The 16,289-nt window shown below is 52.1% G+C and overlaps 1 long non-coding RNA gene across 1 annotated transcript; it reads left to right on the top strand.

The window, feature by feature from the left end:
• The first annotated feature begins 11,621 nt into the window (after nt 1-11,621).
• LOC108961622 (uncharacterized) lies at nt 11,622-15,785 on the top strand. The gene is made up of 3 exons (XR_001989968.3): nt 11,622-11,751; nt 14,052-14,169; nt 15,400-15,785. It is a non-coding gene; the product is annotated as an uncharacterized LOC108961622 (long non-coding RNA).
• Nucleotides 15,786-16,289: the final 504 nt, after the last annotated feature.

A 16,289-nucleotide genomic window follows, 5' to 3' on the forward strand; every position in this document is an offset into this window, starting at 1 on the left:
GTACTGTTCTAGAGGGCATTTTGATTTATTCCTGATATCTATAACACAAACTAATGTTTAGCATCAGAAACCAGACAGACTGAAATGAAAAATAAGAAACAGGAAAAGAGTGGCAGTGGTTAACAAGTAGAACAAATTATCAGAGGAAATGTTGGTTTTCTCATTTCCCAATGTCTTCAGATCTGTCTTTTCTGGAAAAAAGATGTACTTTAGTTCAGCATAAATCAGTGGCTGATGTCAAGAGAAACAGGAGGAAATTGCAAGGCCTGTGAAAGATGGGAGGTCACTCAATGGGGTCTAATGGTCTCTGCCTGTTCTGCAGAGCTGAACTCCAGAACAGGAAATAAAGGATTTCTTTTCCATCCGCAGCACACAGGTCCTGCACCCACAGGGCTCCTGCCGGCAGCTGGTGTTTGGTCTCACATGGGAGCTCCCTGCTGGCCACTGCACCCACACTGCTGCTGGTTCACAGCCACATGCCAGCTCGTGCCACATGCAATTCCCAGCCCTTCTGGTTTTCTCATTCCAGGGCATGAGACAAATTCAGGTCCTTTTCCCTTCTGCTCCACTCAAGCAAGTGTCCTAGACAAAACAGATCCTGGGTGTCCTACACACATTATCTCTCTTTATTGTCCCATTATCCCTTTTAGGACAACACAAGTTTTGTGTAGTTTCTTCTAAACTTTGACAGTCAGATTAGACAAGGAACCCACAAGCACCTGTCCCTCTTTAGGGCCCCACTTAGATCACCACACTAAGAATGTTTCATTCAACAGAAAAATAGTCTATGCCTCTTGTTTCCCACCAGAATCAGTGAGGTGCTCTTACAAAGCAAATCCTGACTAGTAACTCTCACACCCCTCCAGCTCTTCTCTGATCACTCAGCTCCTGGGACAAGGTAACCAACAGGCAGCACAGCACACACAGGCTACTTGGGAAAGGTCTGAACAGCCTGGTGACAAACCCGTGTTTTGTTTTCTGAATCCCAGTGTGCCTAACATCCACATTCCTCTACAACCCCCACAGCAATCTTTCCAGCTCTGGTTAAGGTTCCATTACACTTGACTGTTATCAGTCTCTTTGGGACCACAGTATTTTTCAAGATGTCTTAGCAAAATACTCTCATCACAAAAATTGTTAGAACTTCATCCACTTCAATTATTGCATACAAATTTAGGCAACAAATCTGAGTTTTTACCCAGAGAAATCAGATGCTTTCTGTACTAAAGGACAATTGTGTCTCATACCACTCCCATTACCTTCATATTTGCTAGCTCATCTCGCAGAAAGCTTGCCATTGGGAATGGGTTTGTGTTAGCAGAATCTCTGCTCACCTCCTGCCCACCAACACCAGTATTGCCAAATAAGTATGGTCACCATGTCACAGGAAAACACAGGTCAAGTACTTCTATAAAGTCACATCACAATTCATCTACCAAGTAGCAAAAAAATACCAGTCTTAAATATCTCCCACCTGACCCTGCTACATTCTCTCTCTCAACTCTCCCAGCAGGAGCAACTGGAGCAGGTTGATTTTTACCTCATGTCCCAAGCAAGTGCTGGCTCTTTCCTTCCTTATCTTTACACTTTATCAGTGCCCTGAGCAATACCTGCAGACATTCCTTCATCCCCACATATTCCTGCAGTTCTTTCTTCACACTCCATTTATATGAGACTTCTGAGGACAAAACCAGTCATATTTTCCTTTCCCTCCCACCTTGGTGGTTTTTACAAGGTAGGATGAGGCAGGACTCAGCCTGATGAGCTCATATGGAGACCATCTCTGACAAATGCCTTCCTTCCACACGACTTTCACCTTAGAGGACAGGGGTTTTACTTTATCCACCTCTGTCAGTGTACAGAGTGCATCAGTTCATGCTGCCCTGCTGTATATTTCAGGATAGCCCCTGCCTCTCATGAGGGACCTGACTATTTATCCTCGTGCTATTTACAAAACACATAAATTATACATATTTCTTTTCCAGATTAAGTATAGATGGCCCATTCACTTTAGTCAAAACCAGTGGTTTATGTCTCAAATTCATGTTACAGATGTCACACCATGCTTAAGAGCCCCTTAGCATCCCTACATACCACCAGCCCTTAATGGAAACTGGCTTGTGATGGCCAGTGCACCTGGGATATTTAACACAACAGTGGGCAGGACATATCCAGCTAACCCACAACTGATAATATATTTCAAGCTGTAAGTATAAGGTGTTACAACAAAAATATTAAATAGAAGCAAGATGTTACAGTGCTATGCAACTTGGTAGCAACTGCATGTGCTCACTCTCTCAAAGGTCCTGTGGGGCACAGGCAGCTTTCCAGGGCGTAATCAGTCTGCAACAACTCTCCCATTCACTTCCACAGTGGGATTTCAATTCCCCTTCTGCATGCAATTCAATGGCAGCAAAATTTCCCATTCCAGGTCCCTCCTCTTCTTTTTCACTGGGTTCTTATATAATACCTTTTTTTGCCACTTATCTGTTTCATGTTTTTTGATGGAATATACTCCCCAATCAACTTAAGTTTTTTCTCCCCTCATACTGCTCATCCAAATTTTCCTCCTTGGTCCAGTATTGCCAACATGCCCCTTGTGCAGATCTTTATTTGGGGTGGGAGGCAGTGATCTGCTCAATATTCCTGACAATGGGTGGGCCACCTTTTTGTGTTGTTCCAGGCTGATTTGAATTTTGAATCCTTTTCTGCACCCCTCACAAATCCATCCCTCAGCAGGAATCCTTTCTGAATCCCTTTGTGCCATGGGACATGTCAGGCAACTCTGCCAGTGTTTCACCTTTATCTTTACACATTTGGCACACAAACACAAATTTCTCTTCCCATGCTAACTCTTGAGATGTTCAGTCAGTCACAGGGTCCATCCTGTCTGGTTCCCACAACATGGATATGATGGATTTTTATCTAGCACCTTTACTACCAGTGTGTCCTCCAGTGGGAGGTCAGTGGTGTCCCACAGGGCAGGTGGCACAGGCAGTGAAGGAATGAGCACCATGGCCCCCAGAGGAAAGAGCCTCTTGCCATCACTTCCTCTCTCTTTTCCAGGCTGATGCTCCTGATAACTCTGGAGTTTGGTATCTGGTACACCTGTGGATACCTGGCCAAACCTTCCCCCCAGGGAGAAGCATGGTAACCATCTCTGTCTACCACCATGAGGGGTGGAGGGGGCCACAGCTGGCCCCAAAGCAGCAGGGATTTCCTGCAGGCCAACAAAACAGCCAGAAACAGGTAAGAAAAATAAAGCAGTGGACATAAGTGGTCACAAAAACCCTGCTCCAAAATTACTTTACATGACTCAGAGTAAGAGTACCTTCATTTTACACCTTTGCAGTGCTGCCAGGTTCCCTAGAAATCCATGTTAGGAGGGAACCCAGTGTATCACCCTGACCTGAGGCAGGATCAGCCATACCTCCACCATCCACAGCCACTCCTTACCTACACTAAACAACCCGAGGACCCCCCTGCTTCTGCAAAGGACACAGCTTTCCTGGGAATAAGGGCTGTGCTGGGGAAACTTTCAGGGGCTAAGGGAACTGGACAAGCTCATCACACACCCCCAGCATCAATCCCATGCACTACTTACTTCTTTTCACCTTGCAAGTTTGCCCTGGCAACAGCAGAGCTTGGGGAAAGCACAACTAAAATTAAGAAAAATCACTGCTTTGGCCATGCAGTGGCAAACTGCCATTCTTCAAAGTTATTTTCATCTCTCCTGGGTCACTGAGTCTGTCAGAAGTTAATCAGCATTTCCAGACCAGGCTGTGCAGTGTGAGAGAGAGAGAGAGAGAGAGAGAGACACCTCTGGCAGCAAGGACGGGAGTGTGCAGCCCTCTAGTGCCCACTGCCAGCCACGGTACTGCCACAGTGGCCGTGTCCCTGCAGAGCTGCACAGCTCTCCACCTCTGCCGTGAGGACCTCTCACTCCTGAATCTGCTCCTGACAGGCAGCAGGTCACAGGATTTACAGCCTGATACCCAGTGCACATTAAAAGAAAAATAAAAAATCCCAACATTTTGGCTCTCAGCTGCCTTCAAGTACAGGGTCAGCCCAGAAGCTCTCTTCTCCGGTACCTTCTGCTGTTCCAGCCCCTTCCAGCCACAATCCTTCCCTCAGCATGCAGGGCTGGCACATCTGTATTTTTACTGAAGGGTAACATTCCCATAGGCCACAGTTTTTTCTGATCCCCCTCACTTAGCCATGAGTGCAGAACATTTCCCCGTGGACTGGGGCACCAGCTTTGACTTGGGATGCAAACCCACACTTCCTTGGGGTCTCTGCTACAGTGTCACAGCTGCTGCACTTGAACACCTTGCACACAACCCAGCTGCCCTGTCCCCTCTGGCACTGGTTCCTCCCTCACCCCAGAGGGGCCCAAAGCTGGGCTGGCAGCCAAAGTGGCATCAGGGCTGCAGCCCTTGTGCCAGGCCAGCCCTTCTCCACCCACACAGCAGCTATCTCCACCTCTCCTTAGGGTCCCTGCTGGCTTTTAGGGGTCTTCTCCCCTTGTATCCCCACTTACCTCTACCTTCTGTGCCTGGCAACTGTTTGAAGATCCCAGAGTGCACCTCTGGGAGACACCCAGCTATTCCCCAGAACCACACCAAGCTGCCAGGTTGCCTTCCTTGACCTTTATTTGCTGGCAGCTCCCCTCAGTCTGCTCTTACTATCTCCCAGTGCTGGCTCCTAATGATGCCAAGACCCCATCCCAAATGTTCTCCAGGTGCTAATTGAATCCACCTTCCCTTTCTGCTGCAGACCTGAGGCCACAGCCCTGGGCAGCTTGGCTTAAAGGCCACATCTGTGGGACAGTGGTTGCTCTGGCTGTCATTTCTGGAAGGTAACACAGCTCTTGGCAAACACAAAGACCTTTCCTCACCTCATTGATTTCACATAGAAGTAATGTTTTTGTGTGTGTGATGCTGAGGGCTCAGTTTAGCTACCTGAGCATCTGCCCAGCGACAGAGGACACCTGAGACAGCCCAGGGGATTGGCAGAGATATCAGGCCCAGCAGGCCTGTGTCCTTCTGCAAGCCAGGAGGAGCACCCCAGGCCATCTCCAAGGGCTCTGGTCCCTTTGTTCAGGCAGATGTAGTAATCCCATCCTTGCTATAGCAAACCCATTTCCAGATCAATGCCTTCCTGCTTTCACATCTAGAGAAAAGCATTTGTTCTCAAGTGCCACCTCTTCTCCACCAGCCAGGAAATCTCCCTGGAAAACTACTCTGGAGCCCCCTTGGGCTGGCCTGCAGGGTGCAGAGTACAGCTGCTGCCAGCTGTGATGGGTTCAGCCACCCATTTTAAAGGGGCTGGGTGAGAAACAGGTGCCTGTCCCAGGATATGGATCCTCCCTCCAGAGCCAGCCCTAGCAGCTACTCCCAGGACACCCGCTGTGCTCCCAGTCAGGTGCTCTCCCAGCAGCTTCCACTTGCCGGGAAAGCTTCAAAAGGCCCAAATTTGTTGTGTTTTCCTTCCCCGCACAGATGATTCACGGCACTCTTCTCTGTAAACAGTGGGTGGATCCCGGCTGGATTTCCGGGAGTAACTCAGCACCGATTCCGGGCTCAGGGAGCAGCAGCTCCGCAGCCCCTTCTCCACATCCTCTCTGTCCACAAGTGCAGGAGCAAACGTGTGGTCCACGCACACCTGCAAAACGCTTGTGGAGCGTGGGGGAAAAAGGGGAAAGTGGGCCCTGAGCCAGGTCACTGTCTGCAGGCGAGCTGCCGGGCACTGGGCACCCCTCGCTGCCGGGCACCCCTCGCCTCGGCAGGCTCCTTTCCCCCCTCCCCGAGCAGGAGCGCAGCCCCCCAGGCAGTCTCATCTCAGCCGCCTGGGGCTGGCTGAGGAAAGCTCGATGCCAAGAGTGAACAGCTCTCGCCTCCCACTGTGCCCTACTTAACAGGGCGAGACCAGCGTTTGCAAAGAAAAGTGCTGGCAAAGCTCAAAATCTTTTTTTTTTTTTTCCCCCAAAGGACTAATTGCAAGGCTAGCTGAAAGAAATTACTTAGGGAAGAGCCGACATTTCCCTTGGTATTCCTCATCGCGCATTTGTGGGCTTGGAGCAGTGTCGAAATCAGCATGATGCTTGAAATCTTCCCTTTACGTGTAACGCCGTCCCTAATCCAAAAAAAAACCCTGCAAAACGCCATCTCCTCTCAGATGAGACCTGGGGCAGGCAGGAGCATCCCTGTCAGGAGGGCTGGTAGGGGCTGGGGCCACCTACGCATTGTCCCAGCACAGGGGCAGTGCCCTTAGTCCCTGTGCCCCAGCGCCGGGTGCTGCCGGGGGCTCTGGGAGCCCAGGGAAATGCCGGGATTTTAGCCACTAGAGGGAGGAAAGGGAGGCTGGACATCACCGAGATGGTGCACAGAGCTCCAGCACTGTGCAATGCATCTCAGATCCAGACACAGACCCTGAGATCTCACCCTGAGGTACCTCCCTGAGCTGGGACCCATCCCAGGACCCATCCTGCTCTAGTCACACACAGCACCTGATTCTGGCAAAGGTCTTTCCAAGCAGGAACATGACTTTGCACATCAGGGAAATTTAAACTGTGAGCAAATGTCAACACCAAGTTCTTAGACACTGTTTTGTAGCACTTTCATTCCCAGAGAAGCTTTTTCCACCCTTTGACTCTGCCCCTGCTAGTTCCCACCACCAGTAGGTAACTCCAGCCCTGCAACCTTTCCCCCAGCCCCTCTTTCACCCCTGCCAAAAACTTGAGCTTCTGCAGGTGCTGGGTCAGCTTTTGGGATGCTCCCAATCCTCCATCCTTCTTGCATGCTGCTCCTCTCTTTGTCTAAATCCCTGGAGCAGACTCTCATCCCAGATCCTGCCCATTTGCTAATGGAAAGCTTGGATGGGGGACCAGCCCCAGTCTGACTCTTTCAGGAGATGCTGAAAGGCAACATCCCACTTTGCCATTTCTGGGAAGAGGCTCAGCTTCCTTGCAGCCTCACTTGCCTTCACTCTAGCTTCTGCTCACCAGCAGAGCTTTCCCCCCTGGGAAAGCCTTCCTGCCTTCTGATGGAAACCTGCCAAAGTTGGCAGTGGATGCTGCCCGGCTTTGGCAGAGTGTGACCGGCCAGGGAGGCTCTGTCCTGGGGAAAAGGATGTGGCCATTCCTGTAAGCCACCCCTGACACCCCACGCAAAGGTAGTGGGAAGGGGGTTCGGCTGGAATTTGTCCAGATGCAAATGCCTTCCAAGGAGTGACTCAGCCCTGTGGTTTTCCTCCCTTCCTTGCCGGCAGATTTGATTTCGAAATTGCTTCAGGGCTGCTGGAAGGCAGGGCTGCTGTGCCAGCAATGGGTCAAGGGGGCACCTCTGCCTCCCCATGCCCTCGACTCCTCAGCCTTCCTCCATCTCCCAGACTTCTTCAGCCCCAGCTACTCAGTTTGCTCCCTCTGCAAAGCTACATGGAAAAGGGGAAGGCTGCCAGCATCCGTGGATGAGGGTTGGAGGGGAAACAGGAACCTTGAGGGAAAAATATCCCAAGAAACTCCTTTCCCGCTGACCGTGCTACTGCTGGGTCTGCCAGCACTGAGGGGACTGGTTTATGCTGGCAGATCACACTTAGTAGGGAGCTGCATGGGTATGTGCTGCTTTCAGCATCTTTTTGGGGGAAGAAGGAGTTGCTCCAGAGAGCTAAATGCCATCTCTGGTGGTCACACCATCTGAACTTCTGTGCATTTCCCATTCATGAAATCTCACCAGATTTCTATCCATGTGGCCAGACAGCAGGAGGTCTCAAAGGATGCAAAAATATGGCATAGGCTAAAAACAGACAGGCAGGTGGAGGGGGAGCCCAAGCTCAGAGCCACACAGCACGAGCAGAACCCTGGCTGCATACAAAAAGCTCTGCTGGAGAGAGAGGCAGAGCAAGTCCTCTTGGCAGGAAAATACCCACTGCTGGCCAGGCCTTTGCAGGGGGAGGTTTCTTGCAGGCCATCATTGATGATAACCATGTCTGAGCTCCTCTGCAGCCATGCAAATGCTCAGTGCAGGGCCTGGAGGGCAGGAGTCCACACCAGCATCCCCAAGGCTGTGAGGTCTGAGTGCATCTGCAAGCCCTGTAGGAGCAGCCCCATCCCACAGGACACTTGGTGTGATGGAGGAACCTTGGCCCCTCCAGGCTCTCTGTGTGCAGTCAGGGCTGGCAACACAAACAAAGGGGCTGAGAACAGGCTGAGCACCATCCAAGCTGCCTGTCCTGCCATCCCAGCTCTGTGACCACTGGTATGGCCTCTCAAACCTGATTTTGAGGATCAGGCTGTGTGGACAAACCATGGCTGTTCAGCTCTTTCAGCAAGGGCATCTCTGTCTTCGTGCTGTCAGGAGAAAAAGCACCTGGTGAGCCCAAGATGTCCCTTAACACCCACATCCTTCTTCCCAAGGCTGAAAGATGCAGTTTCTCTCATGTAGGACGTTTCTCAGAGGAGGAACAGGGTCTTGCAGAGAGTTTGCTGGCTTAAAAGGGAAAAGGAGACATACACAATGGCCACTAAACCTCACAAAGCCTGATGTTTGTAAGTCTGGAGATGGACTGTAAGACTGAGGTGTGGAATTAGCTCTGTGTTAGAAATCTGTGAGTCTATACCTGCGAGAAACTGCCTGGGGAGGGGCAGCAGGTGCTGGCTGGGCATGACCCTGGATCTTGGCACTATTGTGGGCTTCTCTACTAAAGGGCCAAACAGCGGCTGTTGCCTCCAGCACCTCCAGCCACAGCTCTCTTGCTGTGCACAGCCTGGGGCTGCAGCCTAGAGCAGCCTCCTGGCAGGAGATTGAACCTCCCAGGAGGAGACCACCTCAGATAGCCATGAAAGCTCTTGTTCCACTCCAGCCCCAGAGGCAGTGGCTGCCACTGGGACACTCCTGGAGGCTGCAGACATTTCACTGATCCTCTTTCCAGTGTCCTGCCCCAGGGCAAGGAGCAGATGCATCAGCTTTCATCCTAAACCCCACAGGGCTGTGGGGCTCAGGCACTCAGAAAGCACACATCAGCCCTTCCCTAGGGCTACTTTCTGCTTTCAGCAGTAACACTGAGGTGTTTTAATTGCTGGCTTATTTCTGAGCCCTAAACCACACCCTAGTCCTGCTGCATGGCTTTCTCTGCAGTCACAGAAGATCAAAGGTGGAGAATTTCAACCTAATTTCTTTGAATGGGTAGGAAAGGCCAGCTGCTCTCTTCCTTTGCCACTTCCCCAGAGGTAGAAGGTGGATTTTCTCCCCCCAGGGTGAAGTCCCAGCCTTGCAGGGGCAGTTCTTCCGCCTCCTCTCCCACAGGAGCCCCCAACAAGGGCAAACCCCTTGTGTCTAGCCATGCTCCCAGCACTGTGAGCTGCAGGAAGCTCCCACTTCCCCCCAGTAAATGCCAAGCCATTGTCCTTCCACAGGGGGCTGGGCCAGGCTGCTCCTCACTCACACCTGCTGCCTTTGGCTCAAGGAGACAGGGAATCTGGAGAAATGGGGACTAGGAACAGCACTGGGTCTCAGCTGTGCCAATGTCATGGGGAAATGACATTGGCACAGCTGCAGTGTGACCCCAGAGACTGCTTCTGCTCACTCACCTCTGCCAACCAGACCTACCAAAACTACAGTCACTCCAACTCCAAGCACACTCTTCCTCTTCTTCCTTCCACAACCTGCATCATGGGAGTTGGCAAATTTGTTCACCAGCAAAGCTGTGCACTCCCTTCCTCCCACCCATGCGGGGTCTGAGCTGTCTTGATGCCCATCACCTTGGCACCAGGCCTGCAGTGACTTCCCAGTTTGCCCTACTTGTGTCTCTCTCTTGCCTGTTTCTTCCCTTGTTCCCCAGTGGTTTTCCAACTCAGGAGCTCACCAGACCCTTCCCAGCAGACAGACACATACGGAGCATGTGGGGGATCCATATGCCAAGGAGAAGGGTGCAAAGAAGTGGCCAAGCCAGCCATGGTACTGAGAAGGAGGATAATCCTTCTGGGGCAAGATTTGTCCTGCAGAAGATATCAGGAGCAGTGTCCAGAGGAATGTCCAAGGTCTGACCTTAGTAAGGACAAGCAATGCAGCCAGCTCTAGGGAGGGATTTGGCCAGGCCTCATCCCCAGTGGGGACATCAGTGTCACAGCCATAATGCTGCACTGCTGCCTTGGAAGAACTGAGCAGCAGCAAGGAAGGAGCAGGGAGATCTCCAGACCTCCAGTGTGGCACTTAAAACTGCTAAAAGTGATAGCTGTGGGGAGGGAGTGCTGTAAGCTATGTCATATTTGGGTGGGACTGCAGCAGGTGAGCAGGAGGGCAGCCCCGCCTTGAGAAATCAGAGATATTTCAGGTCATGGATCCACATGCCAAAGTTCCCGTCCAGCCCCTTGATGGAGCTAAGGGGCAGAGAGTAGCAGTCATACAAAGTTGTGGTGTGCAGCCAAATCACACCTGACCACCTGAAAATACACTGTGAGGCCCTGAATTGCTGATGTTGCCTGTTTTGGGGGCTTGAATTGACAAAACTCTGGCTCCAGCTTGGTCACCTCCACGACAGAGCCTTCCAGGTGCTTCCCACTCCAGAAACACCATGGCAGCTCCCAAAAGGCAAAACCACCCTGTAAATTTTATCTGAACCTGTGGGGCAGCTGTCAAGCCTGGGCAGGGCTGTGCAGGCAGCCAGGCACGTGAGGCATCTCGCCATCCCCCATCAATTGATTTGCCAGTTTATTTCCAGGTTTGTTCACCGTGGCACAGAAGGAGCAGTGGTGCTCACCCCACCATCAGCTCAGTGCCACAGCCAGTGCTAGGGCCCCAGATTTTCATTTCCAGACTGCTGTCAGAGGGAAACCCCAGGGGACCTGAGGTCACTTCTGAGCAAAAACAATAGTTGTGCATTTGATGGCACTGACAGAATGGGAGAATGGGACCTTAAGAAAAAGGAATCTCACCATATACGTGTGCTAACCCACCAGAGCTGGCAGTAGCCAGTGGAGGCTTTATGTCCCAGGGAACATCATCTATCAATGTCCCCAGGGAGAGCAACCAGCTCCATGTGGGCATGCTTCCCCATGCCAATGGGCATGCTACTGGATGAAACACTGGCTGCAGAATAGAATGCTGGCTGGCATGTTCCCAGGCCCTTAGCAGCACCTGCTGCTGGCAGGGCTCTGTGGGCTGGGGACGGACACAGCTCATCACAGGTGTCAGCGATGTGTATGTGACCCCAACTTTGATCCTGTCTCCACTTGAGGAGGCACTGCATTAAAGGAGGAACTGAATGGGCTTTAGAGGAGTGAGGCCAAGGTATGTCTGTGTCCCGGGGGGATTTTCACTCCCAAAGGAGGAGGCTGAGCTGGTCAGGCAGCCACCCTTGAGCCTGTGCCAGGGAGGCAACACTCAGGTGCCCCCTCCACTCGGCTGGGGAGGAAAATCTGCGTAACCCAAGAGGGTCGTGAAGTGCTGGGCTACGGGCACAAGGCACTCCCAGCCACGCTGCAATTTCCCGGGAAAGCAGCCCCCTCTGGCATCCGCCCCTTCCCGGGAAAGAGAGGCTGCTGGGGGCCGTGGCCCTGGCACGGGGATGCCGGTTGCTCCCTCCCACGGCTTCCCCTTTTCTCAGAAAGCCTGGAAACCAAAGGTGAAAGAAGTGGGTGGAAACTTGCGCTGCCGTCCAGGAAGAGAAGTGAGTGAGTAAGTCGGCTGCAATATTTAACAGTGCCTCCGGCCCCGCCGCCCGCAGACCCGCCTCGACGGGAGCCGAAGCTGTCGGGTGAGTGCCGGGGTCAAGGGAGGGTCTGTGCCGGAGCGGGGGGATCGCTGTGGCTGGAATGAGGGGATTTCTTGGCTGCTGCTCTCCCCAAGGAGCCGCAGCCCGGGCGCTGAAGAGGGCGGCTCTGCCCGTGCCGAGCAGCGGGGACGCGGTGACGTCTCTCGGTTGATGGCAGCGCACCCGCCCGCGGCTGCGGGAAGCGGGACAGGAGGTGTCGGACACCGTGTGTGTGCACGAGCATCTTCACTTCTATCCGCGGCTTTTTTGGTAACCTGCAAAACCGGACTCATGCTTCTCATACTTTGAACGGCGGGGGGCATGTTCCCGGGAAGACAAAGTGAAACTCCCTGGAATAATGCTGCAGCCACCATGTCAGCGCCGTGCCGGTGGCTGTGCAGCGCCCACAGGACTCCGCTGCTTGGGCCTAGGCACGTCCTAGCTAATCAGTAACTCCCGGGATAATTAGCTGGAAATGCCAAAAGGAGGGCGGTGCTGCTTTTTTTTAAAGACATATAGCAATAAATCATTAACCTCTGAGCGCTGGAGCTGCCTGGGAGTCACGTCCGCTCTGGAACAGTAGCCTGTGTTTTGTCTCCCCCAGGAGCGAGGGAGAGGGCAGCGCTCCAGCCTGTCCCATGGACCCACAGGAGGGAGGGAGCGGAGAGCGAAAGGCAGAAAGAGCGCAGTGCCTCTGCAGCTCAGGGCTGAACTGCTGCGGTGCAGCTCTCCAGCTGAGAGTGAGCTTCTGCTTCTGTGTCCTCCCATAGCCTCCAGCGGGGCTTGCCATGGGGAAATCTGCTTATGTGGCCATTTCTGCTGTGCTCCACAGAGAAAGTCCCACAGCAGCAGTATCCTCCTGGGCACCTGATTGTCACAGCGTCTCTTGACTCACCATCATTTTGGGCTGAGGTCAGGAGCCTTGAGGAGCTCTCAACGTTTGGCCAAGGGCTCCAGCTCCAAGGTCAGGGGAGGCAGGTTGCAGTGGAGCTATGAAACCCCCACCTGCAAAGGTGGCAGCTGGTCTGATGCAATGCCCCCGGGGTTGAGCTGGGGCAATGGTCACCCCACAGTGCCGTGCTGCAGCCTGACCCTGACACAGCCTCCAGAAAACACAGGATCAGGTCAGGGCAGGGCACCTTCGCACCAGCAAAATACCCATCACTGAGGTGGCTCCCACATTCATCCCTGCTCTTCCAGGTATTACCTGGCACCCCACTTCAGTGCAGACCCCCTAGGTCTAGGGATAATCCCAAATACATAGGGCCAAATCCAGCCCTGGCCCTGCCTGGGTGAATAAATACAGGACAAAGCCAGGTCAGGAAAACCAAGGAGCAAAAGCAGAACATGTGGTGTGCTGTGGATGCCATGCCATGGGCACACTGCTTACAGGAGCAGCCAGGAATGAAATCAGAATTGGAGCTTGTCTGAGTTTGCATTTGAATAATTTCTTTCCCAGCTCATCCCCCATGGGCTTTCCATTGCACTTGGATCAAATTGTTTCTGGTGCATTTTGGCAATGGGGTGCCCCAGTCCCAGCAGCCCCAGGTAGGATGCCAAAAGTATCGTGCTGGAGCTGTCCCTGCCCCACACTGGGGAGAGTGAGACATGGGGGAATTCATGCCAGGTGGCTACTGGGCTGTCCTACTCAGCCCCAGCACCCACATCCCTGGGCCATGGTGCAAGGGAAGCTGGACTAACAGGAAAGGCTTATTGGTGTTGACCCCCATCCTACTCACCTGCCTGTCTGCTTGAAAACCTTCCTCTTTCTTTGCAAATCAGTCCACAGAGGAAGATGAGGAGGAAGTCTTTTCCTTGGCCTGCACCTTTCAGTTTCTGAAAGTAATGTTTGCTGAGAGCAGCAGAGAGATGAAGGCAGATGGATGGCACTTTGAACAGCAGACATCCATCAATAATGTGAAGTAAATGCCTCAGAGGAGAGTTTTACATCTTAAAAAATGAAATATAAAGGTTTTCCATGCACTCAAATAGCCATGGACTACAGTATGCAACCCCATGGGCATGAGATGGACAACAAGCAGCCCCAAAGCATCCAAACCCTACCAACCATTTTAGGCTGGCAGGTGCTTCCACATGGCTGCAATGTCTCTGGCAGGCTGCCTTCCTGCCCACTGGATTCCACAGGTGGCTGCCTACAGAGCAAGGGGAGGAGGAGGAGGGAGATCAGAGTTTGAGGAGCTCAGAGCTATTGAAAACTCTCTAACCTTGACCACCTGCTGCAGGGTGGGGACCCTGGTGTAAGCTCTGCTTTACCCCATCTTCCTCTACTGCTGCCCCTCCAGGCAACCCCTTGATACTGCTGCACGTGGTCCCTGGAATATACCGGAGCTGGCACTTTCAGCCTGGAATTCCTCAGCTTTTGCAACAGGGTTTGGCTGCCTTGTTACGTGCATCAGGATGGTGAGTTCATGCTGCCCCAACTGAACTGTATTTCCCAGAGGAGGGATTAAAATAGAGCCCGGGGCCAGCAGTTGAGCAATCACGGAGTTCACTGCTCGTGCAACAGTTGCTCAGTGCTTCCCCCATTGAAATCTTTGCCCGTGCTCCAAAGTGGTGTGTGTCATTTCCCGTCTCTTCTGCTGACATACAGGCAAAGAGCTGGAATCCTCTTCTGGTTCTTACTCGTGCCTGAGCCACTGTCATCACAACTGTGCCAAATATTGCTGAGCCAAGGAAAAGCTTTTCAGCCATTAGCTCAGTCCCCAGGTTTGAAAGTGAACATTTACTGAGGGGTGAAGCTGCCCGAAGCTGCCAGCAGCATCAGCAGCTCTGTGGGTGTTCAGGGGGATCCCCGTGTGTCCCTCAAGTCTCCCCCTCCCTGCATGTGAGCTTTGCAGCCCAAACCAGAGGGTGGGAGCAGTGGGCAGCAATGAGCTTGTATATAGTTGTGGGATGCACCAGCAAGTCCCAGGTTAACTCAGATGCAGACCAGTCCCTCCCTGAATCCACCCTGAGCTATCTGGAAAAGGCCTTTCACTCTACACAGAATTGCCCTGTGTCCCTTCCCTTCCAAATGGGCAGAAAGCCCCTCCAGCTCATGGTCCACCCATGGTAGCACCTGCTGCACAAACCATTGCCCTCAGCTGGCACCTCCCAGTTCAAGAGTTTTCTGTGGGCACTGGTTTCAGTATGAATGGAGCAGAGGGTCAGTGCCTGGAAGTGCTGGGCTGCTCCTGTAGGACTAAGTATACCCCTGGCACAGCTTGCCCCTTTTCAGACACACACAGTGAGGAAAGAACATTTAGGAAGAGCAGTTTAGACCAAAGGATGTGTGACACCTGCACACAGAGCAAATACATAGGGGGTTCTCAACACACCCACCAATACCAGTCCTAAGTGGTGAAATGGTGTTTCTCTTACAGCTCTAGCAGGTTTGCAGAGCTCAGGGCTGACCTGAAACTTTGCAATGACTCCAAACAGCATATGTTGAAGCAGTGGAAAAAAAAAAAAGAGCCAGCCAACTTAAGCAAAGTTTCCAAAGAAAGCTGTGTCTGTCTGTGCCGCTTCTGGGGTGAAAGGTGCCAGAGTCTTCTCCTTGCGGCAGCTCCCAGTTGCAAAAATCTGTGTCAGCTCAGTGCCTGCCCTGTGTCAAAGATATGATGAGCTCTTTGCTATTTTTCCCCCTTGCAGATGGAGACACAGCTGGCTGGAGCTGGGGAAGCTGACTCGCACTGGCTGCTTGGCTCTGAGAACTGAATTCCATAGGCGTTAAAGCCTCCAAAATGCCCTATGGATTCAGTTCTGCAGCTGGGCAGCAACTGAGCCTCAAACCTTCAGAAAGAAAAGGCAACTGTGAGCTCTTCCTACAAGGAATATGTAAATCTTTGCTCCTGCACAGAGACCAGATTAGGGGTGGAGGGGAGTTATGGCCACCACAGAAATATCTGCTATCAGAGAGCTACTAGAGGTTTGTGGCACATCTTCCCCCAAGGGAAAAAAACCACACAACTATAGAATGTTTTTTTCCTTCTGGAAGTGAAATGGCATTTTAGAAAATAAATACATTAGTACCCTGATGTACTGCAAGCAATTGTGAGCCTCTTCTAAAAATACACATTGTCAGAACAACAGCCTGGGTGTGCCCAGCAATCTCCTGTTCAGAGTCCAGGCAGCAAAACCAAACAAAACTTCGGAGAAGATAAACAGGACAGGATGAGTAAAGTTAAAGGTTATGCCCTCTGTCTCCCTATGGGCCTTGGAGATGACCCCTGCAGCAACACATATTTAGAGAAGGTATTTGTATAGGCAACAGGCTCTCTGTTTTCACCCATCCACCACATACCTCTGGGAGGGCCTGGCTGTGCCCCTTGCGTTTTGGGGACATTTCCGCTTTAATATGGTGTCATGCTGCCACCAGGAACCTAACAGCTGGAGGAATAGCATTTAGGATAAGCTATTGTGCAAGTCCATGTAATTTATGTAGCATTTCAAAATCACTGTATGGCAAACCCCATGCTCTTTCTCACCTTGCCTAGAAGAGCTGGTTTGCACCTCCTCCAGGATCTCACCTAAAGCAGCCC

Source organism: Serinus canaria, chromosome 6 (genome assembly GCF_022539315.1).
Source record: "Serinus canaria isolate serCan28SL12 chromosome 6, serCan2020, whole genome shotgun sequence".
Lineage (NCBI taxonomy): Eukaryota > Metazoa > Chordata > Aves > Passeriformes > Fringillidae > Serinus > Serinus canaria.